This window comes from Hyperolius riggenbachi, chromosome 12 (assembly GCF_040937935.1).
Source record: "Hyperolius riggenbachi isolate aHypRig1 chromosome 12, aHypRig1.pri, whole genome shotgun sequence".
NCBI lineage: Eukaryota > Metazoa > Chordata > Amphibia > Anura > Hyperoliidae > Hyperolius > Hyperolius riggenbachi.
This window is the reverse complement of record NC_090657.1, coordinates 181,520,084-181,531,940: the sequence shown is the minus strand read 5'-3', so window position 1 is coordinate 181,531,940 and position 11,857 is coordinate 181,520,084. Positions and strand designations below refer to the sequence as shown.

The following is an 11,857-nucleotide window of genomic DNA, read 5'->3' as shown; positions in this document are numbered from 1 at the left end:
TCCCCAAGTGGCTGCTCCGGTTATGGCAGCTCCGCAGTATGACAGAGAGCGGGCGGGCGTGGCTCTGCAGTACCCGGCTCCCCGCCCAGCCGCTGCTCAGTACGCTAGTGTGTCAGACAAAATTTGCATATCCAGCTTGCGGCGGGCTACAGAGGTCAAACTCCGCTCTGTGATGTTCTTTCGTGAGCTGTCCCCGACACATAACACCGCCCCCAGGGCACCGTCCATATTCCCGTAGACCAAAGATTTGCGTTGGGAACGGCGAATTCTACCTCACGCAACATGGTGACGGCAGAGCAGACAGTTCCTAGCGCGTGTTGCGTGCATATGTCACGTGACCTCCGGGCGGGGTTTTTCAGCTCGGGCAGATAAAGCGTCACCTGGCAACAGCGCGAGGCGTGAATGATTCATGAAGTGACGTCACGGCGTACGGTACGTTCGTCTTCTGGCGCGTGACATCAGCACGGGTGAGGCCGCACCGGCTTGAGCGAGGCTGAGAAGGTAACGGCCAGAGCGGGTGAGGAGGCGGGAGCGGGCCGGGTGCTGGGGTTGCCGGTGGGGCATTTGTTGTGTCGTCACCTATGTCATTGTATGCATGTCATGGCTGCAGCAGCGGCCACACACTTCATACACGCTAGCCGTGGGCCTCTCCATGTCATCAGGTGTTCCATTCACCACTGTCGGGGAGCGGTTTCCTTAGGGCCATATTTTCCTTCACATGAGTGGAACAGGAGAGGCAGCTGGGGACCTCTCCCCACACTCCACAGGGGGTAAGGCCGTCAGGGTCCCCTTTCTCCTCAGGAGGGGGGGGGGGAGTGAGGCAGGTAGCGCCCCCCTTTCTCCTCAGGGGGGGGGGGGGTGAGGCAGGCAGTGCCCCCCCTTTCTCCTCAGGGGGGGAGTGAGGCAGGCAGTGCCCCCCCTTTCTCCTCAGGGGGGGAGTGAGGCAGGCAGTGCCCCCCCTTTCTCCTCAGGGGGGGAGTGAGGCAGGCAGTGCCCCCCCTTTCTCCTCAGGGGGGGAGTGAGGCAGGCAGTGCCCCCCCTTTCTCCTCAGGGGGGGAGTGAGGCAGGCAGTGCCCCCCCTTTCTCCTCAGGGGGGGAGTGAGGCAGGCAGTGCCCCCCCTTTCTCCTCAGGGGGGGAGTGAGGCAGGCAGTGCCCCCCCTTTCTCCTCAGGGGGGGGGAGTGAGGCAGGCAGTGCCCCCCCTTTCTCCTTAGGGGGGGGGGGGGAGTGAGGCAGGCAGTGCCCCCTTTCTCCTCAGGGGGGGAGTGAGGCAGGCAGTGCCCCCCCTTTCTCCTCAGGGGGGGAGTGAGGCAGGCAGTGCCCCCCTTTCTCCTCAGGGGGGGAGTGAGGCAGGCAGTGCCCCCCCTTTCTCCTCAGGGGGGGGGAGTGAGGCAGGCAGTGCCCCCCCTTTCTCCTCAGCGGGGGGGGTGGAGTGAGGCAGGCAGTGCCCCCCCTTTCTCCTCAGGGGGGGGAGTGAGGCAGGCAGTGCCCCCCTTTCTCCTCAGGGGGGGGGAGTGAGGCAGGCAGTACCCCCCCTTTCTCCTCAGGGGGGGGGGGGAGTGAGGCAGGCAGTGCCCCCCCCTTTCTCCTCAGGGGGGGGAGTGAGGCAGGCAGTGCACCCCCTTTCTCCTCAGGGGGGAAGTGAGGCAGGCAGTGCACCCCCTTTCTCCTCAGGGGGGAAGTGAGGCAGGCAGTGCACCCCCTTTCTCCTCAGGGGGGGAAGTGAGGCAGGCAGTGCACCCCCTTTCTCCTCAGGGGGGGAAGGGAGGCAGGCAGTACCCCCCCTTTCTCCTCAGGGGGGGAAGGGAGGCAGGCAGTGCCCCCCCTTTCTCCTCAGGGGGGGGAAGGGAGGCAGTGCCCCCCCTTTCTCCTCAGGGGGGGGAAGGGAGGCAGTGCCCCCCCTTTCTCCTCAGGGGGGGGAGTGAGGCAGGCAGTGCCCCCCCTTTCTCCTCAGGGGGGGGAGTGAGGCAGGCAGTGCCCCCCCTTTCTCCTCAGGGGGGGGAAGTGAGGCAGGCAGTGCCCCCCCTTTCTCCTCGGGGGGGGGGGGGAGTTAGGCAGGCAGTGCCTCCCCTTTCTCCTCGGGGGGGGGGGAGTTAGGCAGGCAGTGCCCCCCCTTTCTCCTCGGGGGGGGGGGGGGAGTTAGGCAGGCAGTGCCCCCCCTTTCTCCTCAGGGGGGGGGGGAGTGAGGCAGGCAGTGCCCCCTTTCTCCTCAGGGGGGGAAGTGAGGCAGGCAATGCCCCCCTTTCTCCTCAGGGGGGGGGAAGTGAGGCAGGCAGTGCCCCCCTTTCTCCTCAGGGGGGGGGAGTGAGGCAGGCAGTACCCCCCTTTCTCCTCAGGGGGGGGGGGAGTGAGGCAGGCAGTGCCCCCCTTTCTCCTCAGAGGGGGGGGGGGGAGGAGGCAGGCAGTGCCCCCCTTTCTCCTCAGGGGGGGGGAAGTGAGGCAGGCAGTGCCCCCCTTTCTCCTCAGGGGGGGGGGAGTGAGGCAGGCAGTGCCCCCCCTTTCTCCTCAGGGGGGGGGGGTGAGGCAGGCAGTGCCCCCCTTTCTCCTCAGGGGGGGGGGTGAGGCAGGCAGTGCCCCCCTTTCTCCTCGGGGGGGGAGTGAGGCAGGCAGTGCCCCCCCTTTCTCCTCAGGGGGGGGGGGAGTGAGGCAGGCAGTGCCCCCCCTTTCTCCTCAGGGGGGGGGGGGAGTGAGGCAGGCAGTGCCCCCCTTCTCCTCAGGGGGGGAAGTGAGGCAGGCAGTGCCCCCCTTTCTCCTCAGGGGGGGGGGAAGTGAGGCAGGCAGTGCCCCCCTTTCTTCTCAGGGGGGGGGAAGGGAGGCAGGCAGTACCCCCCCTTTCTCCTCGGGGGGAAGGGAGGCAGGCAGTGCCCCCTTTCTCCTCAGGGGGGGGGGGGAGGGGGGGGGGAGTGAGGCAGGCAGTGCCCCCTTTCTCCTCAGGGGGGGGAGTGAGGCAGGCAGTGCCCCCCTTTCTCCTCAGGGGGGAAGTGAGGCAGGCAGTGCCCCCCTTTCTCCTCAGGGGGGAAGTGAGGCAGGCAGTGCCCCCCTTTCTCCTCAGGGGGGGAAGGGAGGCAGGCAGTACCCCCCCTTTCTCCTCAGGGGGGGAAGGGAGGCAGGCAGTGCCCCCCCTTTCTCCTCAGGGGGGGGAGTGAGGCAGGCAGTGCCCCCCCTTTCTCCTCAGGGGGGGGAGTGAGGCAGGCAGTGCCCCCCTTTCTCCTCAGGGGGGGGGAGTGAGGCAGGCAGTGCCCCCCCTTTCTCCTCAGGGGGGGAAGTGAGGCAGGCAGTGCCCCCCTTTCTCCTCAGGGGGGGAAGTGAGGCAGGCAGTGCCCCCCTTTCTCCTCAGGGGGGGGGGGAAGTGAGGCAGGCAGTGCCCAGTTTCTCCTCAGGGGGGGGGGTGAGGCAGGCAGTGCCCCTTTCTTTTCAGGGGGGGGGGGGGAGAGGCAGGCAGTGCCCCACTTTCTCCTCAGGGGGGGAGTGAGGCAGGCAGTGCCCCCCCTTTCTCCTCAGGGGGGGGGAGTGAGGCAGGCAGTGCCCCCCTTTCTCCTCAGGGGGGAAGGTGAGGCAGGCAGTGCCCCCCTTTCTCCTCAGGGGGGGGGAAGTGAGGCAGGCAGTGCCCCCCTTTCTCCTCAGGGGGGGGAAGTGAGGCAGGCAGTGCCCCCTTTCTCCTCAGGGGGGGGGAGTGAGACAGGCAGTGCCCCCTTTCTTTTCAGGGGGGGGGGGTGAGGCAGGCAGTGCCCCACTTTCTCCTCAGGGGGGGGGGAGAGTGAGGCAGGCAGCGCCCCCTTTCTCCTCAGGGGGGGAAGGGGGGTAGTATGAGGCAGGCAGGGCCCCCTTCTTGGTGGAGGGGGGTACTACGGGGCAGGCAGGGCCACCTTCTCCTCAGGGGAAGGGGAGTGAGGCAGGCAGTGCCCCCTTTCTTCTCAGGGGGGGGGGGAGTGAGGCAGGCAGCGCCCCTTTTCTCCTCAGGGGGGGTTGAGGCAGGTAGCGCACCCCTTTCTCCTCGGGGGGGGGGGGGGGATGAGGCAGGCAGCGACCCCTTTCTCCTCAGGGGGGGAAAGGGGGGTACTACGAGGCAGGCAGGGCCCCCTTCTTGGTGGAAGGGGGGTACTTCGGGGCAGGCAGGGCCCCCTTCTCCTCAGGGGAAGGGGGGTGAGGCAGACAGGGCCCCCTTTCCCGTCAGGGCTGATGCGGGCAGGGGCCTCCTTTTTCTCCCCACAGGGGTGAAGGAAGTCCCTTCCTCCCTCCCTTCACAGGGATGAGGCAGACAGGGTTCCTTCTTTCTCTCACAGGGGTGAGGTCTGGTCTGCATTTGTTTCTATTCTTTACCCACTACTGAATTTAAATATGGTTTGGCAACATCGGTGATTCAGCAAGCCTCATGATACACATGTTCATAGTCTGGAAAGTACAATGTGACCTGGAGCTTTTTGGAGGGCTAAAATCCAGCAGGGTGGGAATGTCGGGTGACATCTCTCATACTGGATGCATGATTTTCACCTGAGGTGGAAGTTATTGGGGTACCTAGTCAGTGTGTGTAGATGAGTTTATTACTTTATTATTGTACAGGGTGTCATGTATATTATTGATAAATTTATCAATATATAAAATACAGAATTGATACAAAATGCATAATTGGCAATGACAGTGACAATACTAACATGATGAATAAAATGTATAATGAATTACAAGACATAGAAGGGGGGGGGGGGGGAGAGAGACCTGCCCTTGCGAGCTTACAATCTAAAGGAATGGGGGGGGGGGGGGACAAGAGGATGAGTAGTATACAATAAACATACCTAGAGGTGTGTTTTAGGATAGCTAGTAGAAGTGCAACTTGGCTTTAGGACAAAGAGGATGTGGCCTAAGGTAGGATATATGCTTGTCGGAGCATGTGAGTTTTGAGAGCATTTAAAGGGAACCTTAACCGGCGGGGAAAAATAAATTCACTTACCTGGGGGCTTTCCCAAGCCTCCTGCAGCCGTCCTGTGCCCGCGCCGGTCCTTCGGTGCCCTCCGGTCTCCCTCCGCCGCTAAGTTTCGTTTTCGGCCGACCGCCAGTCGTCCTCCGGCAAAGCGTCCTCTTCTTCCGTATTCCTTGTCGTAAAGCGCGTCCGCATGACGCGTTTGGCGTCATGCGGACACGCTTTGCGGCTCTTTACGACGAAGGACCGGCGCGGGCACAGGACGGCTGCAGGAGGCTTGGGAAAGCCCCCAGGTAAGTGAATTTATTTTTCCCTGCCGGTTAAGGTTCCCTTTAAAGCGGGTCCGAGATGAAAAACTAACTATAACAAGTAACTTGTCTATATATCTTATCTAAAGTTTAGATAGTTTACACAGCAAATCTAGCTGCAGCTTCAAAATGTTGTTTTATTCATGTGATACAATGAGGGCAGCCATGTTCTGTTTGTGTCATTGTCACAGGCTGAGGGCTGGAGATGCTATCAGCTTGCCTTTGTGTAAATTCAGTCCCCTCTCCTCCTACCCTCTGCCTCTGAAATCTGTTTCGTAACCTCCTCCTGCCCACATTGAGCTCCCCTAAGCCCTTGCTGCAGTGCCAAGGCACTGAAAAAGCTGCGGGTGAGGCTTGTTTCGTTTTAATACTCTAATTCCCTGTAAACTAAACAAAGTATTTGGCTTGAGGAATGCCCGATAAACTATATGAAAGGAACACATTTATGCAATGAGTAAAAGTTTATCTCAGATCCACTTTAAAGGTAACAAAGGTTGGAGAGAGACTGATGTGTTGTGGGAGTGCATTCCAGTGAAGGGGTGAAGTATGTGCAAAATCTTGTATATGTGAATGATGAGGCAATTCTAGAGGACAACAGCAGGTCATGTGTAGGTCTGAGATTATGATTGGGTTTATCCGGAAACCTATGAGCAGAGGTACAGGGGAGAGAGATTGTGGAGAGCTTTGTAGGTTGGTGTTAAATCGGACCTAAACCAAGCTTTTTGAATAAAAAACAAAAAAAAAAAAAATTTAGTTACACCACTGACACATACAAAGATAAACAAACACTCCTTCAAGCCTATGAGCATTTCAGTGCATGCTTTTCACCCTTCTATTTTCATAACTAGGGTTATACAGGTGGCAGCCATTACTTCTGAGCTTAGTAGGAGGTTTTAGATCATGGATGTCACGCAGTGTTCTCCCCAGAAATTTTTTCCAGCCGTGTGGCATAAAAAAGTAGCCAGGTGGGGCAAGATGAGAGAATGTAGGGCTGGTGCTTCTGTGATCAACTCTGCTTATAGCATAGGAGGAGGTGAGCCGATGACAGCTGGGTGCTCAGAAAAACTAGCCGGGTGAAGCACCCGGGTAAAAGCCTGGGGAGAACACTGGTGTGTTTGTCATCAGCTACCCTCACTCACAGGGGCGTCGTCTATGTGAAATCTCACACAAGCTGAGATCACCTCCCCGTGACATTATCAGTAGCAGCCTGTGTTTTGTTCATCTCCTCCACCAGTTCGCCAGATTCTGTCCTGGCAACATAGAAGGGAGGGGTTCCTCCAATAAATGTAAAATATTTTGATTTGTCGTCATGCAGTTGAAAAAAGGCTGCTATTATTATAAGTTAGGAAATAGATTTTATTTCTGAAATCTTGTATTTTTAATTTGGGTCCACTTTAAGTGTTTGAACTGGATCCTCTGGGTAATTGGTAGCCAATGTAGAGCTTGACAGGGGAGCAGCAGAGGAAGAAGGAGAAGAAAAATGATTAAGACAATCAGCTGAGTTCAGTACAGATTAGATTGGAGTGGTGCCAGTCTGTTAGTTGGTAGTCCACAAAGTAGTATGTTACAATAGTCCAGACAAGTTATGAGAGCATGTATTAACATTTGAGTTGTCTTGAGTGAGAAAAGGTTGGTTCTGAGATGTTTTTGAGTTGGAGATTACAGCGCTAGGGATTCCATTGTTTCATCGCTCGTCCAGTTATCACACACGGGCAAGCATGCCCGACATCTTGCAGCATGTCCGATCGATACATGCAACAAATTTCAGGCCTAAATTGGTAGCAATGCCAATCGGCATGTTCTTGGCATCACAGATTACATCCACTAGCTGGGTTCAGTGTGACAGCACAGACTGAAGCCAGAATGGTTTGGAGTAGCATATATGGGTGGTGGAATTGAGTGATCCAGAGTTTAGCGATTGAGGACCCTTTCTCACCGGGGTGGTGCAGTATTTCTACTGCACCCTATTGAAAGGCGATGTGACGGAAGTGAGGTTTTCGCCACATCTACGACGCTAGGACAAACTACGTTAACGCTCGTACTTTCGTCACCCTGGAAATCATTTTACTGTATGGTGATGCAGGGTTTTTAAAAATGTTGGCGTTGCGGCGAGGAAGCATATTTTAATACGCTTCATACACTTCCACATATCTGAAGCAGGAAGTGACAGCAAGCGTGCGGTGGTGGTGCTTGGCTGGTGGCCAGACAGGGAGCACTATGTACTAACGCGGTGTTCCCTGAAGGCCTGTTTCTGGCGGCCATTGCTTAGCATTAATTGCTTGCAAGAATTATATATTTGACAGTCTTTTTTTGCTGTTTGGCCTGTATTGTCCATCCCCGTTCTAGTGTTGAAGATGGGTCTTTGGATCCCTGAGGACATCATGAGTATTGTTTGCTTGGGGGATGGGTCTTGTGTACAGTTCAAGTGGTTCTCATGGAAACCATTGTAAACTTAGAGGGGGGAGTCAAAGAACATTGAAGATGGCCTTTATGGTTACAGAGCCTCACAAAAGCAAGTTTAGGTACCTATATTTAAAATTGTTATCACACTTCTCTAGGTTCTCTGCAGAGTATATCAGCTGAGTGCGGTGGAGTTGTGGGAAGAGGGAGCGGTTTGGAAAAGCTTACATGGGGTTGGTGCACCCCGTGTGATTCTGATTGCTTTTTAGATTGCCAATGCTTTGAAAAACATTTGGCTATTGAAACCCTGTGAGGGTCCTACCACAGCAGCCTTGTGATTTTTTTCTAAAATCACACACACTGCATGTAGATTTGGTGTGCACTAGCCCTTAAAGGGTACTAGAGCCCCCCAAAAAATTAGAAACATGGGGAGCAGGCATGTATGGTGAGCTTTCCTGATGCCCACCGCTCCCCCTGTTCTCTTTTCTGCCCTCTCCTCTACCTGGAAGTGCCCCCTGGCCCTATCTTCCGCTTGGCTTGGTTGGGAAGCATTGCGTCTTTCTGGCCAGGCTCCACGCATGCTACAGCATGCAACCGCTGCTACCATGTGTACCACAGCACGCAACCTGTGGCCAGGAGCACTCTGCACAATGCTTCCCAACCAAGCTGACTGGAAGACGGGGCCACAGGGAAATTCCAGGTACAGGAGGGTGCAGATCAGAGGGGGAAAAAAAATCACCAAGGAGAAGGTAATTAAGGGCCTTTGTGTAGCTTCCACTTCATGAAGTGTATAGAAGTTCCAAGCTCAGTGTTTATGGAAATTGCCCAGATATGGACTTTGGTGATTGATTTTGGTGACAATTTACACTAGATTTTCTTATGGAAGTAATGCATTCTTTCCTCTAGGGAAGTTGGAGTAGGAGTCCCTCTGTCAGCTGTTCATTGAGAATGGCTATAGCACTCAGACAAGTTTTATCTAACTCCACAGATAGCAGAATAAAGTAAAACTAGGACGTGTACTGACACAAGTTTGGTGCCAGTGCTGATTATGAACTATCCGTTTGGGCAGCTAACATCTAATGTGTATAAATTGGTCTGAACCAGGGCTGTGGAGTCGGTACAAAAATCATCCAACTCCTCCAGCCCTGGAAAGAATTAGACTAAGGAGTTGGAGCCAGTTTGGGTACCCGGAGTCGGAGTTGGTACCTGGAGTCGGTAGTTTCATAAACGTTGGAGTTGGATGATTTTTGTACTGACTCCAGAGCCCTGGTTCAGACCAAATAATTGGTTGATTGGTAAATCGCGGTACAGAAGAAGCATTCACTAATACTGGAAATGCCAGGCTAAACAGGTGTTCCTGAGTAATGCCATGCTATTTTAGCGTTTTTAGTTTAGACTTCCAGACACGTACGTGAGGTATTGGCGCAGGAGACTTGGATGCAGGATACAGCCTGTATTACGAAGTTACTCCCTATGCGCTGCTATAGCTGTAATTCCTATCAGGGCTGTGGAGTTGGAGTCGGGAGTCAGGGCAATTTTGGGCACTCGGAGTTGGTACCCGGAGTCGGTAGTTTCATGAACTGAGTTGGCGTCGGAGGATTTTTGTGCAAAATCCACAGCCCTGTTAACCTTCTTGCCGGTTATCCCGAGCTCAGCTCGGGGTAACCTGCGCAGAAGGATTTCTCCCGCCCCGCTGCACCGATTTTCATTTTTTTTTTTTTTTTTTAATGCGCGCAGCTAGCACTTTACTAGCTGCGTGCATATTCCGATCGCCGGAATATGCACGCAGGAGGCGTTGCCGGAGATGACCAAGTCTCGCGGTGTCTTGACCACTGTTGGTGAGGTCATCCGGCGGCATCACCTGTCAAAAAGTTTGTGCAGAGGGTAGCACCAGGAACAAACACACAGACACAGAACATTTATATCGCGCTTTTCTCCTGGCGGACTCAAAGCGCCAGAGCTGCAGCCACAAGGATGCGCTCTATAGGCAGTAGCAGTGTTAGGGAGACTTGCCTAAGGTCTCCTACTGAATAGGTGCTGGCTTACTAAACAGGCAGAGCTGAGATTCGAACCCTGGTCTCCTGTGTCAGAGGCAGAGCCCTTAACCATTACACCATCCAGCTACTGAATGGTGGCCAGGAAGAAGACTCGCTTGCTGGGGACGCCAGAGACTCGTGCTGGGAGCCGCAGGAGGGAGCTGCCAGGAGCCATGAGCTGCAGGAGGGAGCCATGAGCCGCAGAAGGGAGCCAACAGGAGGGAGCCATGAGCCAACAGGAGGGAGCCGCTGTGAGCCGTGCTCGGAGAGGAGAGTCTGCCGCATCAGATGCAGAAGGAGAGGACTGATGTCGGTGATGTGAGATTTCACATGGACAACACCCATGTGTGGGAGGGCAGCTGATGACAAAATACACCCATGATTTTGAACCTCCTACTGAGCTTGGAAGTAATGGCTGCCCCTGTTTAACCCTAGTTATGAACAGAAAAATAAAAAAGGCATGCACTGACATGTTAATGTGCATGAATGAGTGTTTATTTATCTTTGTATGTGGCAGGGTGGTACAACTACATATTTTGAATTAAAAAATATTTTGGTTTGGGTCCGCTTTAAGAAACTACAAGTCCCACAATGCATTTGCCTTTGAGTCATGACTGGCTGTAAGACTAATGCAATGTATTGTGGGACTTGTAGTTTCTTAACAGCTGGAGGGCCAAGTTTGCCCTTGCCTACTTTAACCACTTGAGTACCATTTGGCGCCTTAAGGACCAGAGACTGTTGGTGCGAAAAAAGGGGCTCACCAACGTTGCGCCGCATGGACCTATCTCTAAAGCCCTCTTGCTCTGTCGTTATGACAGCAGAGCTCCGTGAGCCAGTCATGGGACTATTTCATTGGCCCACAGGGTCAGAAGCCAATGAAACTGCTCCTGACCGGATTACTGAGTTCTGCTGTCATAGCGACGGCAGAGTAATTGGTTTTTTTTTGGGGGGGGGGGGGTGGTGTCCTCTGTGGCGCGCTAATAGTCAACAGGTTGACTCGGCCAAGCTGAGGGCAATGCTCAGGGTATTTTCAGTACTCTGAAGCTCCTCGTGTGCCACTCTCAGAAGGGGGTTACCTCATAGCAACAGAACATGTTGCTAGTCTGGAAGCTAGCATTGCATATGTACGGCCTCTGCCTCAAACAGTCATCTGAGGAATTGAGTCCTGCCAAGCATTATGCCTTTTCCGTGTTATAAGGCCTCGTTCTAAATAAATCCCTTCTACTCTCCCCCGCAACATAATGCTATTCAGCGGGGAATTACAAAACCGCTACTTCCACTTGCAGAAATGACTGCCAGAGGTTGAGATGCTGAAATGACTTGGTGGCCCACCTTCAGGAATTGACTGGAGCCCCATTTTAATACCATTGCTGTATCTTTGGAGGTCCTCTTGAGAGGGGCGGGCAGGTAACTTGGGTGCTGCCATAGGCTGTAAAGGGAATTATGGCTCTGGTGGCATTTGAGTAATATGGTTGTCGGCAATAGCCAGAGCCCAAATTGCAATAAACTGCCTAGTTCACCTGCCAGTAATAGCTGGAGCCCCCTTAAAGTGGACCCAAATTAAAAATACAAGATTTCAGAAATCTATTTTCAAAATTATATTAATAGCAGCCTTTTTTCAGCTGCATGATGACAAATATCAAATATTTTACATTTACTGGAGAAACCCCTCCCTTCCTTTCAAATTGCCGGGAAAAAATCTTGCAAACTGGTGGAGTAGATAGTGTGCAGCAAAGGAGGAATTGCTAATGGCTGCCACCTGTATAACCCTAGTTATAGAAAGAGAAGGGTGAAAATCATGCACTGAAACGCTCATAGGCTTGAAGGAGTGTTTATTTATCTTTGTATGTGTCAGAGTGGTGCAACTAAATATTTTGAATTAAAGTTTGGTTTATGTCCGATTATCAATAGAGTAATGGTATTGAAAATAGCTAGGAAATGTGCAAGAGCAGGGTGATCTGCCTTTTTGCTTCATGCTGTGCCCAGATTTTCCTATGCATTTTTTAAATGCATGCAGGGGACCTTCTATTATTATTATTATTATTATTATTATTATTGTATTTATAAAGCGCCAACATATTACGCAGCGCTGAACATTAATTTAGGTTACAGACAATATTTAGGGGTGACATACAGCAATATGACAATACAGGAATACAAGAAAACCAGATCACACCGCACAGTATTAGTACAAGGTAA

At 53.7% G+C, this 11,857-nt stretch overlaps 1 protein-coding gene across 2 annotated transcripts in view; it reads left to right on the top strand.

The window, feature by feature from the left end:
• The first annotated feature begins 351 nt into the window (after positions 1-351).
• Positions 352-11,857, top strand: part of MAPRE1 (microtubule associated protein RP/EB family member 1) — a 51,606-nt gene continuing 40,100 nt past the window's right edge. The window contains exon 1 of one of the 2 annotated variants that reach the window (XM_068264559.1): positions 352-501. The gene's annotated coding sequence lies outside the window, so the exon portion shown is untranslated. Of the gene's footprint in view, positions 518-11,857 lie in introns of both variants that reach the window. The other variant, XM_068264560.1, reaches the window with a different exon arrangement.